We start from the raw sequence: 12705 nt of genomic DNA, 5'->3' as shown, positions 1-12705 counted from the left end.
GGACACGAGGCTACAGGAGGAGGCTGGAAGACAGGAGGCTACTGGAGGACAGGAGGCTACAGGATGAGGATGGAGGACAGGAGGATACAGGAGAAGGCTTGAAGACAGGAGGCTACAGGAGGACAGGAGACTACAGGAGGAGGCTGGAGGACAGGAGGCTGGAGGACAGGAGGAGGCTGGAGGACAGGAGGCTTGCTGTTTTGTTTATTTTGTTTTACTGCCAAATAAAACTCCCTGTGGTGACTTGAACATGATCCGCTCAGTGTGCACTGTGACTTACTGGTGACTTGTGCCCCAGGAGACGGCGAAATCGGACCTAATCCTTACACCAGTTGTCATCAACCAGAAATGTTCCCCAGGGCAGCCCCCACAGTAGCGTTCCCCAAAGCAGCCCCCGCAGTAGCGTTCCCCAGGGCAGCCCCCACAGTAGTGTTCCCCAGGGCAGCCCCCACAGTAGCGTTCCCCAGGGCAGCCCCCACAGTAGCGTTCCCCAGGGCAGCCCCCACAGTAGCGTTCCCCAGGGCAGCCCCCACAGTAGCGTTCCCAGGGCAGCCCCCACAGTAGCGTTCCCCGGGGCAGCCCCCACAGTAGCGTTCCCCGGGGCAACCCCCACAGTAGCTTTCCCCAGGGCAGCCCCCACAGTAGCGTTCCCCAGGGCAGCCCCCACAGTAGCGTTCCCCGGGGCAGCCCCCCGCGGTAGCGTTCCCTAGGGCAGCCCCCAGCTGTCCTGTATCTCTATGGCAGGTAGTAGCCCCATAGTCTAGTGGATGGGGCCTCTGTCCTGTATCTCTATGGCAGGTAGTAACCCCATAGTCTAGTGGATGGGGCCTCTGTCCTGTATCTCTATGGCAGGCAGTAACCCCATAGTCTAGTGGATGGGGGCTCTGTCCTGTATCTCTATGGCAGGCAGTAACCCCATAGTCTAGTGGATGGGGCCTCTGTCCTGTATCTCTATGGCAGGCAGTAACCCCATAGTCTAGTGGATGGGGGCTCTGTCCTGTATCTCTATGGCAGGCAGTAACCCCATAGTCTAGTGGATGGGGCCTCTGTCCTGTATCTATGGCAGGTAGTAGCCCCATAGTCTAGTGGATGGGGCCTCTGTCCTGTATCTCTATGGCAGTTAGTAACCCCATAGTCTAGTGGATGGGGCCTCTGTCCTGTATCTCTATGGCAGGCAGTAACCCCATACTCTAGTGGATGGGGCCTCTGTCCTGTATCTATGGCAGGTAGTAGCCCCATAGTCTAGTGGATGGGGCCTCTGTCCTGTATCTCTATGGCAGGTAGTAACCCCATAGTCTAGTGGATGGGGCCTCTGTCCTGTATCTCTATGGCAGGCAGTAACCCCATAGTCTAGTGGATGGGGGCTCTGTCCTGTATCTCTATGGCAGGTAGTAGCCCCATAGTCTAGTCGATGGAGGCTCTGTCCTGTATCTCTATGGCAGGTAGTAACCCCATAGTCTAGTGGATGGGGCCTCTGTCCTGTATCTCTAATGCAGGTAGTAACCCCATAGTCTAGTGGGTGGGGGCTCTGTCCTGTATCTCTATGGCAGGTAGTAACCCCATAGTCTAGTGGATGGGGCCTCTGTCCTGTATCTCTATGGCAGGTAGTAGCCCCATAGTCTAGTGGATGGGGCCTCTGTCCTGTATCTCTATGGCAGGTAGTAACCCCATAGTCTAGTGGGTGGGGGCTCTGTCCTGTATCTATGGCAGGCAGTAACCCCATAGTCTAGTGGATGGGGCCTCTCTCCTGTATCTCTATGGCAGGCAGTAACCCCATAGTCTAGTGGATGGGGCCTCTGTCCTGTATCTGTATGGCAGGTAGTAACCCCATAGTCTAGTGGATGGGGCCTCTGTCCTGTATCTATGGCAGGCAGTAACCCCATAGTCTAGTGGATGGGGCCTCTGTCCTGTATCTCTATGGTGGGTAGTAACCCCATAGTCTAGTGGGTGGGGGCTCTGTCCTGTATCTATGGCAGGCAGTAACCCCATAGTCTAGTGGATGGGGCCTCTCTCCTGTATCTCTATGGCAGGCAGTAACCCCATAGTCTAGTGGATGGGGCCTCTGTCCTGTATCTGTATGGCAGGTAGTAACCCCATAGTCTAGTGGATGGGGCCTCTGTCCTGTATCTATGACAGGTAGTAACCCCATAGTCTAGTGGATGGGGCCTCTCTCCTGTATCTCTATGGCAGTTAGTAACCCCATAGTCTAGTGGATGGGGCCTCTGTCCTGTATCTATGGCAGGCAGTAACCCCATAGTCTAGTGGATGGGGCCTCTCTCCTGTATCTCTATGGCAGGCAGTAACCCCATAGTCTAGTGGATGGGGCCTCTCTCCTGTATCTCTATGGCAGTTAGTAACCCCATAGTCTAGTGGATGGTGGCTCTGTCCTGTATCTCTATGGCAGGTAGTAACCCCATAGTCTAGTGGATGGAGGCTCTGTCCTGTATCTCTATGGCAGGCAGTAAACCCATAGTCTAGTGGATGGGGCCTCTGTCCTGTATCTCTATGGTAAGTAGTAACCCCATAGTCTAGTGGATGGGGCCTCTGTCCTGTATCTCTATGACAGGTAGTAGCCCCATAGTCTAGTGGATGGGGGATCTGTCCTGTATCTCTATGGCAGGTAGTAATCCCATAGTCTAGTGGATGGGGGCTCTGTCCTGTATCTCTATGGCAGGCAGTAACCCCATAGTCTAGTGGATGGGGGCTCTGTCCTGTATCTATGGCAGGCAGTAACCCCATAGTCTAGTGGATGGGGCCTCTCTCCTGTATCTCTATGGCAGTTAGTAACCCCATAGTCTAGTGGATGGTGGCTCTGTCCTGTATCTCTATGACAGGTAGTAATCCCATAGTCTAGTGGATGGGGGCTCTGTCCAGTATCTCTATGGCAGGCAGTAACCCCATAGTCTAGTGGATGGGGGCTCTGTCCTGTATCTATGGCAGGTAGTAGCCCCATAGTCTAGTGGATGGGGCCTCTGTCCTGTATCTCTATGGCAGGCAGTAACCCCATAGTCTAGTGGATGGGGGCTCTGTCCTGTATCTCTATGGCAGGTAGTAACCCCATAGTCTAGTGGATGGTGGCTCTGTCCTGTATCTCTATGGCAGGCAGTAACCCCATAGTCTAGTGGATGGGGCCTCTGTCCTGTATCTATGGCAGGCAGTAACCCCATAGTCTAGTGGATGGGGCCTCTGTCCTGTATCTCTATGGTAAGTAGTAACCCCATAGTCTAGTGGATGGAGGCTCTGTCCTGTATCTCTATGACAGGTAGTAATCCCATAGTCTAGTGGATGGGGGCTCTGTCCTGTATCTCTATGGCAGGCAGTAACCCCATAGTCTAGTGGATGGGGGCTCTGTCCTGTATCTATGGCAGGTAGTAGCCCCATAGTCTAGTGCAGTGGTGGCGAACCTATGGCACGCGTGCCAGAGAGGGCACGCAGAGCCCTCTCTGCTGGCACGCGTACCATCTCCCCAATCCCATCAAAGTGGGCACCGACACCTGCTGGGTACCTGCGCTCCGATACCTGCGCGGCCCCGTTGCACTCCGATGCCTGCCGGGTCACAGCGCTCTACTGCCAGCGCGGCCCCGGCGTCCCGCTGCCTGCTCGTTCACGGCGCGCTGCCTGTGGAGTCCCGTGGTCGCAGCGCGCCGATGTCTGCGCGGCCCCGGACCGCTGCCTGTGGAGTCGCGGGGTCCCAGTGCGCCGATGTCTGCGCGGCCCCGGACCGCTGCCTGTGGAGTCGTGGGGTCCCAGTGCGCTGATGTGTGCACAGCCCCGTCCCACTGCATGCGGAGTTGCGGGGCCCAGCGCGCCGACATCTACTTAGCCGGGGTCCCGGCGCCCGATGCCTGCTCCTGTGCTGTGGCGGTGATGTCACCGCATCCTCAGCGGTAAGGCCCTCTGTGTTTGTCTGTCTATATTGGGGTGAAGGGTGAGGCCCTATTTCTATCCTGGGGTGGGGGGGGGGGGGGGGGTGAGGGACTATTTCTATACACAGACTTACATGGAGCTACAGCCGCAGTACACAGACTTACATGGAGCTACAGCCGCAGTACACAGCTATACATGGAGCTACAGCTGCAGTACACAGCTATACATGGAGCTACAGCTGCAGTACACAGCTATACATGGAGCTACAGCCGCAGTACACAGCCATACATGGAGCTACAGTCGCAGTACATAGTCATACATGAAACTACAGCCGCAGTACACAGCCATACACGGAGCTACAGCCGCAGTACACAGACTTGCATGGAGCTACAGCCGCAGTACACAGACTTGCATGGAGCTACAGCCGCAGTACACAGACTTACATGGAGCTACAGCCGCAGTACACAGACTTACATGGAGCTACAGCCGCAGTACACAGCTATACATGGAGCTACAGGCGCAGTACACAGCCATACACGGAGCTACAGCCGCAGTACACAGCCATACACGGAGCTACAGCCGCAGTACACAGCCATACACGGAGCTACAGCCGCAGTACACAGCCATACACGGAGCTACAGCCGCAGTACACAGCCATACACGGAGCTACAGCCGCAGTACACAGCCATACACGGAGCTACAGCCGCAGTACACAGCCATACACGGAGCTACAGGAGCCCCCCAAAATTTTTCTCTGGTGGGCCCAAGGTACACCAGTCCGACAGTGATGGCAGTAATACAGTATTCATCACTATATCAGCTTCTAGTATAGTGTTATTATTGGTAATGTTGACCTTTCTATAGTGGTCTTTATAACCAGAATTCTGCTATTTATGTGGTTGTAATGGTGGCCTCATGATGTCACAGTGTTATTTGTCTCTTGTATAGTGGTATTGTGGCGCTATTGGGCTAAATTGCTGTGTTGGCACCTTGCACTAGAAACGTCGCCTTTGGTTTGCAGTTTGGGCACTCGGCCTCTTAAAGGTTCGCCATCACTGGTCTAGTGGATGGGGCCTCTGTCCTGTATCTCTATGGCAGGCAGTAACCCCATAGTCTAGTGGATGGGGGCTCTGTCCTGTATCTCTATGGCAGGTAGTAACCCCATAGTCTAGTGGATGGGGGATCTGTCCTGTATCTCTATGGCAGGTAGTAACCCCATAGTCTAGTGGATGGGGCCTCTGTCCTGTATCTCTATGGCAGGCAGTAACCCCATAGTCTAGTGGATGGGGGCTCTGTCCTGTATCTCTATGGCAGGTAGTAACCCCATAGTCTAGTGGATGGGGCCTCTGTCCTGTATCTCTATGGCAGGCAGTAACCCCATAGTCTAGTGGATGGAGGCTCTGCCCTGTATCTATGGCAGGCAGTAACCCCATAGTCTAGTGGATGGGGCCTCTGTCCTGTATCTCTATGGCAGGTAGTAACCCCATAGTCTAGTGGACTGGGCCTCTGTCCTGTATCTCTATGACAGGTAGTAACCCCATAGTCTAGTGGACTGGGCCTCTGTCCTGTATCTCTATGGCAGGTAGTAACCCCATAGTCTAGTGGATGGAGGCTCTGTCCTGTATCTCTATGACAGGTAGTAATCCCATAGTCTAGTGGACTGGGCCTCTGTCCTGTATCTCTATGGCAGGTAGTAACCCCATAGTCTAGTGGATGGGGGCTCTGTCCTGTATCTATGGCAGGCAGTAACCCCATAGTCTAGTGGATGGGGGCTCTGTCCTGTATCTCTATGGCAGGTAGTAACCCCATAGTCTAGTGGATGGGGGATCTGTCCTGTATCTCTATGGCAGGTAGTAACCCCATAGTCTAGTGGATGGGGCCTCTGTCCTGTATCTCTATGGTAAGTAGTAACCCCATAGTCTAGTGGATGGGGCCTCTGTCCTGTATCTCTATGACAGGTAGTAGCCCCATAGTCTAGTGGATGGGGGATCTGTCCTGTATCTCTATGGCAGGTAGTAATCCCATAGTCTAGTGGATGGGGGCTCTGTCCTGTATCTCTATGGCAGGCAGTAACCCCATAGTCTAGTGGATGGGGGCTCTGTCCTGTATCTATGGCAGGTAGTAGCCCCATAGTCTAGTGGATGGGGCCTCTGTCCTGTATCTCTATGGCAGGCAGTAACCCCATAGTCTAGTGGATGGGGGCTCTGTCCTGTATCTCTATGGCAGGTAGTAACCCCATAGTCTAGTGGATGGGGGCTCTGTCCTGTATCTCTATGGCAGGCAGTAACCCCATAGTCTAGTGGATGGGGGCTCTGTCCTGTATCTATGGCAGCTAGTAACCCCATAGTCTAGTGGATGGGGCCTCTGTCCTGTATCTCTATGGCAGGTAGTAACCCCATAGTCTAGTTGATGGGGCCTCTGTCCTGTATCTCTATGGCAGGTAGTAACCCCATAGTCTAGTGGATGGGGCCTCTGTCCTGTATCTATGGCAGGTAGTAACCCCATAGTCTAGTGGATGGGGCCTCTGTCCTGTATCTCTATGGCAGGTAGTAACCCCATAGTCTAGTGAATGGGGGCTCTGTCCTGTATCTATGGCAGGCAATAACCCCATAGTCTAGTGGATGGAGGCTCTGTCCTGTATCTATGGCAGGTAGTAACCCCATAGTCTAGTGGATGGAGGCTCTGTCCTGTATCTATGGCAGGTAGTAACCCCATAGTCTAGTGGATGGAGGCTCTGTCCTGTATCTCTATGGCAGGCAGTAACCCCATAGTCTAGTGGATGGGGCCTCTGTCCTGTATCTGTATGGCAGGTAGTAACCCCATAGTCTAGTGGATGGGACTCTGTCCTGTATCTATGGTAGGTAGTAGCCCCATAGTCTAGTGGATGGGGGCTCTGTCCTGTATCTCTATGGCAGGCAGTAACCCCATAGTCTAGTGGATGGGGCCTCTGTCCTGTATCTCTATGGCAGGTAGTAACCCCATAGTCTAGTTGATGGGGCCTCTGTCCTGTATCTCTATGGCAGGTAGTAACCCCATAGTCTAGTGGATGGGGGCTCTGTCCTGTATCTATGGCAGGCAGTAACCCCATAGTCTAGTGGATGGGGCCTCTGTCCTGTATCTCTATGGCAGGTAGTAACCCCATAGTCTAGTTGATGGGGCCTCTGTCCTGTATCTCTATGGCAGGTAGTAACCCCATAGTCTAGTGGATGGGGGATCTGTCCTGTATCTATATGGCAGGCAGTAACCCCATAGTCTAGTGGATGGAGGCTCTGTCCTGTATCTATGGCAGTTAGTAACCCCATAGTCTAGTGGATGGAGGCTCTGTCCTGTATCTATGGCAGGTAGTAACCCCATAGTCTAGTGGATGGGGCCTCTGTCCTGTAACTATGGCAGGTAGTAACCCCATAGTCTAGTGGATGGAGGCTCTGTCCTGTATCTATGGCAGGCAGTAACCCCGTAGTCTAGTGGATGGGGGCTCTGTCCTGTATCTATGGCAGGTAGTAACCCCATAGTCTAGTGGATGGGGGCTCTGTCCTGTATCTCTATGACAGGTAGTAATCCCATAGTGTAGTGGATGGGGCCTCTGTCCTGTATCTCTATGGCAGGCAGTAACCCCATAGTCTAGTGGATGGGGCCTCTGTCCTGTATCTATGGCAGGTAATAACCCCATAGTCTAGTGGATGGGGGCTCTGTCCTGTATCTCTATGGCAGGTAGTAGCCCCATAGTCTAGTGGATGGGGCCTCTGTCCTGTATCTATGGCAGGCAGTAACCCCATAGTCTAGTGGATGGAGGCTCTGCCCTGTATCTATGGCAGGTAGTAGCCCCATAGTCTAGTGGATGGGGGCTCTGTCCTGTATCTCTATGGCAGGTAGTAACCCCATAGTCTAGTGGATGGAGGCTCTGCCCTGTATCTATGGCAGGCAGTAACTCCATAGTCTTGTGGATGGGGGCTCTGTCCTGTATCTATGGCAGGCAGTAACCCCATAGTCTAGTGGATGGGGGCTCTGTCCTGTACCTATGGCAGGTAGTAACCCCATAGTCTAGTGGATGGGGGATCTGTCCTGTATCTATGGCAGGTAGTAACCCCATAGTCTAGTGGAAGGGGCCTCTGTCCTGTATCTCTATGGCAGGTAGTAGCCCCGTAGTCTAGTGGATGGGGCCCCTGTCCTGTATCTATGGCAGGCAGTAACCCCATAGTCTAGTGGATGGGGGCTCTGTCCTGTATCTATGGCAGGCAGTAAACCCATAGTCTAGTGGATGGAGGCTCTGTCCTGTATATCTATGGCAGGTAGTAGCCCCGTAGTCTAGTGGATGGGGCCTCTGTCCTGTATCTATGGCAGGCAGTAACCCCATAGTCTAGTGGATGGGGGCTCTGTCCTGTATCTATGGCAGGTAGTAACCCCATAGTCTAGTGGATGGGGCCTCTGTCCTGTATCCCTATGGCAGGCAGTAACCCCATAGTCTAGTGGATGGGGCCTCTGTCCTGTATCTATGGCAGGTAGTAACCCCATAGTCTAGTGGATGGGGCCTCTGTCCTGTATCTATGGCAGGTAGTAACCCCATAGTCTAGTGGATGGAGGTTCTGTCCTGTATCTATGGCAGGTAGTAGCTCCATAGTCTAGTGGATGGGGGCTCTGTCCTATATCTCTATAGCAGGTAGTAACCCCATAGTCTAGTGGATGGGGGCTCTGTCCTGTTTCTATGGCAGGTAGTAACCCCATAGTCTAGTGGATGGGGGCTCTGTCCTGTATCTATGGCAGGCAGTAACCCCATAGTCTAGTGGATGGGGGCTCTGTCCTGTATCTATGGCAGGTAGTAACCCCATAGTCTAGTGGATGGGGCCTCTGTCCTGTATCTCTATGGCAGGCAGTAACCCCATAGTCTAGTGGATGGGGCCTCTGTCCTGTATCTATGGCAGGTAGTAACCCCATAGTCTAGTGGATGGGGCCTCTGTCCTGTATCTATGGCAGGTAGTAACCCCATAGTCTAGTGGATGGAGGTTCTGTCCTGTATCTATGGCAGGTAGTAGCCCCATAGTCTAGTGGATGGGGGCTCTGTCCTATATCTCTATAGCAGGTAGTAACCCCATAGTCTAGTGGATGGGGGCTCTGTCCTGTTTCTATGGCAGGTAGTAACCCCATAGTCTAGTGGATGGGGGCTCTGTCCTGTATCTATGGCAGGCAGTAACCCCATAGTCTAGTGGATGGGGCCTCTGTCCTGTATCTATGGCAGGTAGTAACCCCATAGTCTAGTGGATGGAGGCTCTGTCCTGTATCTCTATGGCAGGTAGTAACCCCATAGTCTAGTGGATGGAGGTTCTGTCCTGTATCTCTATGGCAGGTAGTAACCCCATAGTCTAGTGGATGGGGGCTCTGTCCTGTATCTATGGCAGGCAGTAACCCCATAGTCTAGTGGATGGGGCCTCTGTCCTGTATCTCTATGGTAAGTAGTAACCCCATAGTCTAGTGGATGGAGGCTCTGTCCTGTATCTCTATGACAGGTAGTAATCCCATAGTCTAGTGGATGGGGGCTCTGTCCTGTATCTCTATGGCAGGCAGTAACCCCATAGTCTAGTGGATGGGGGCTCTGTCCTGTATCTATGGCAGGTAGTAGCCCCATAGTCTAGTGGATGGGGCCTCTGTCCTGTATCTCTATGGCAGGTAGTAGCCCCATAGTCTAGTGGATGGGGGCTTTGTCCTGTATCTATGGCAGGTAGTAACCCCATAATCTAGTGGACTGGGCCTCTGTCCTGTATCTATGGCAGGCAGAAGCCCCATAGTCTAGTGGATGGGGCCTCTTTCCTGTATCCCTATGGCAGGCAGTAACCCCATAGTCTAGTGGATGGGGCCTCTGTCCTGTATCTATGGCAGGTAGTAACCCCATAGTCTAGTGGATGGGGCCTCTGTCCTGTATCTATGGCAGGTAGTAACCCCATAGTCTAGTGGATGGAGGTTCTGTCCTGTATCTATGGCAGGTAGTAGCCCCATAGTCTAGTGGATGGGGGCTCTGTCCTATATCTCTATAGCAGGTAGAAACCCCATAGTCTAGTGGATGGGGGCTCTGTCCTGTTTCTATGGCAGGTAGTAACCCCATAGTCTAGTGGATGGGGGCTCTGTCCTGTATCTATGGCAGGCAGTAACCCCATAGTCTAGTGGATGGGGGCTCTGTCCTGTATCTATGGCAGGTAGTAACCCCATAGTCTAGTGGATGGGGCCTCTGTCCTGTATCTCTATGGCAGGCAGTAACCCCATAGTCTAGTGGATGGGGCCTCTGTCCTGTATCTATGGCAGGTAGTAACCCCATAGTCTAGTGGATGGGGCCTCTGTCCTGTATCTATGGCAGGTAGTAACCCCATAGTCTAGTGGATGGAGGTTCTGTCCTGTATCTATGGCAGGTAGTAGCCCCATAGTCTAGTGGATGGGGGCTCTGTCCTATATCTCTATAGCAGGTAGTAACCCCATAGTCTAGTGGATGGGGGCTCTGTCCTGTTTCTATGGCAGGTAGTAACCCCATAGTCTAGTGGATGGGGGCTCTGTCCTGTATCTATGGCAGGCAGTAACCCCATAGTCTAGTGGATGGGGCCTCTGTCCTGTATCTATGGCAGGTAGTAACCCCATAGTCTAGTGGATGGAGGCTCTGTCCTGTATCTCTATGGCAGGTAGTAACCCCATAGTCTAGTGGATGGAGGTTCTGTCCTGTATCTCTATGGCAGGTAGTAACCCCATAGTCTAGTGGATGGGGGCTCTGTCCTGTATCTATGGCAGGCAGTAACCCCATAGTCTAGTGGATGGAGGTTCTGTCCTGTATCTATGGCAGGTAGTAGCCCCATAGTCTAGTGGATGGGGGCTCTGTCCTATATCTCTATAGCAGGTAGTAACCCCATAGTCTAGTGGATGGGGGCTCTGTCCTGTTTCTATGGCAGGTAGTAACCCCATAGTCTAGTGGATGGGGGCTCTGTCCTGTATCTATGGCAGGCAGTAACCCCATAGTCTAGTGGATGGGGCCTCTGTCCTGTATCTATGGCAGGTAGTAACCCCATAGTCTAGTGGATGGAGGCTCTGTCCTGTATCTCTATGGCAGGTAGTAACCCCATAGTCTAGTGGATGGAGGTTCTGTCCTGTATCTCTATGGCAGGTAGTAACCCCATAGTCTAGTGGATGGGGGCTCTGTCCTGTATCTATGGCAGGCAGTAACCCCATAGTCTAGTGGATGGGGCCTCTGTCCTGTATCTCTATGGTAAGTAGTAACCCCATAGTCTAGTGGATGGAGGCTCTGTCCTGTATCTCTATGACAGGTAGTAATCCCATAGTCTAGTGGATGGGGGCTCTGTCCTGTATCTCTATGGCAGGCAGTAACCCCATAGTCTAGTGGATGGGGGCTCTGTCCTGTATCTATGGCAGGTAGTAGCCCCATAGTCTAGTGGATGGGGCCTCTGTCCTGTATCTCTATGGCAGGTAGTAGCCCCATAGTCTAGTGGATGGGGGCTTTGTCCTGTATCTATGGCAGGTAGTAACCCCATAATCTAGTGGACTGGGCCTCTGTCCTGTATCTATGGCAGGCAGAAGCCCCATAGTCTAGTGGATGGGGCCTCTTTCCTGTATCCCTATGGCAGGCAGTAACCCCATAGTCTAGTGGATGGGGCCTCTGTCCTGTATCTATGGCAGGTAGTAACCCCATAGTCTAGTGGATGGGGCCTCTGTCCTGTATCTATGGCAGGTAGTAACCCCATAGTCTAGTGGATGGAGGTTCTGTCCTGTATCTATGGCAGGTAGTAGCCCCATAGTCTAGTGGATGGGGGCTCTGTCCTATATCTCTATAGCAGGTAGAAACCCCATAGTCTAGTGGATGGGGGCTCTGTCCTGTTTCTATGGCAGGTAGTAACCCCATAGTCTAGTGGATGGGGGCTCTGTCCTGTATCTATGGCAGGCAGTAACCCCATAGTCTAGTGGATGGGGGCTCTGTCCTGTATCTATGGCAGGTAGTAACCCCATAGTCTAGTGGATGGGGCCTCTGTCCTGTATCTCTATGGCAGGCAGTAACCCCATAGTCTAGTGGATGGGGCCTCTGTCCTGTATCTATGGCAGGTAGTAACCCCATAGTCTAGTGGATGGGGCCTCTGTCCTGTATCTATGGCAGGTAGTAACCCCATAGTCTAGTGGATGGAGGTTCTGTCCTGTATCTATGGCAGGTAGTAGCCCCATAGTCTAGTGGATGGGGGCTCTGTCCTATATCTCTATAGCAGGTAGTAACCCCATAGTCTAGTGGATGGGGGCTCTGTCCTGTTTCTATGGCAGGTAGTAACCCCATAGTCTAGTGGATGGGGGCTCTGTCCTGTATCTATGGCAGGCAGTAACCCCATAGTCTAGTGGATGGGGCCTCTGTCCTGTATCTATGGCAGGTAGTAACCCCATAGTCTAGTGGATGGAGGCTCTGTCCTGTATCTCTATGGCAGGTAGTAACCCCATAGTCTAGTGGATGGAGGTTCTGTCCTGTATCTCTATGGCAGGTAGTAACCCCATAGTCTAGTGGATGGGGGCTCTGTCCTGTATCTATGGCAGGCAGTAACCCCATAGTCTAGTGGATGGGGCCTCTGTCCTGTATCTCTATGGCAGGTAGTAGCCCCATAGTCTAGTGGATGGGGGCTTTGTCCTGTATCTATGGCAGGTAGTAACCCCATAGTCTAGTGGACTGGGCCTCTGTCCTGTATCTATGGCAGGCAGAAGCCCCATAGTCTAGTGGATGGGGGCTCTGTCCTGTATATATATGGCAGGCAGTAACCCCATAGTCTAGTGGATGGAGGCTCTGTCCTGTATCTCTATGGCAGGTAGTAGCCCCAT

The sequence above is a fragment of the Engystomops pustulosus genome, unplaced genomic scaffold (genome assembly GCF_040894005.1).
Source record: "Engystomops pustulosus unplaced genomic scaffold, aEngPut4.maternal MAT_SCAFFOLD_107, whole genome shotgun sequence".
In the NCBI taxonomy this organism is placed as follows: Eukaryota; Metazoa; Chordata; class Amphibia; order Anura; family Leptodactylidae; genus Engystomops; species Engystomops pustulosus.
This window is presented reverse-complemented; position numbering follows the sequence as displayed.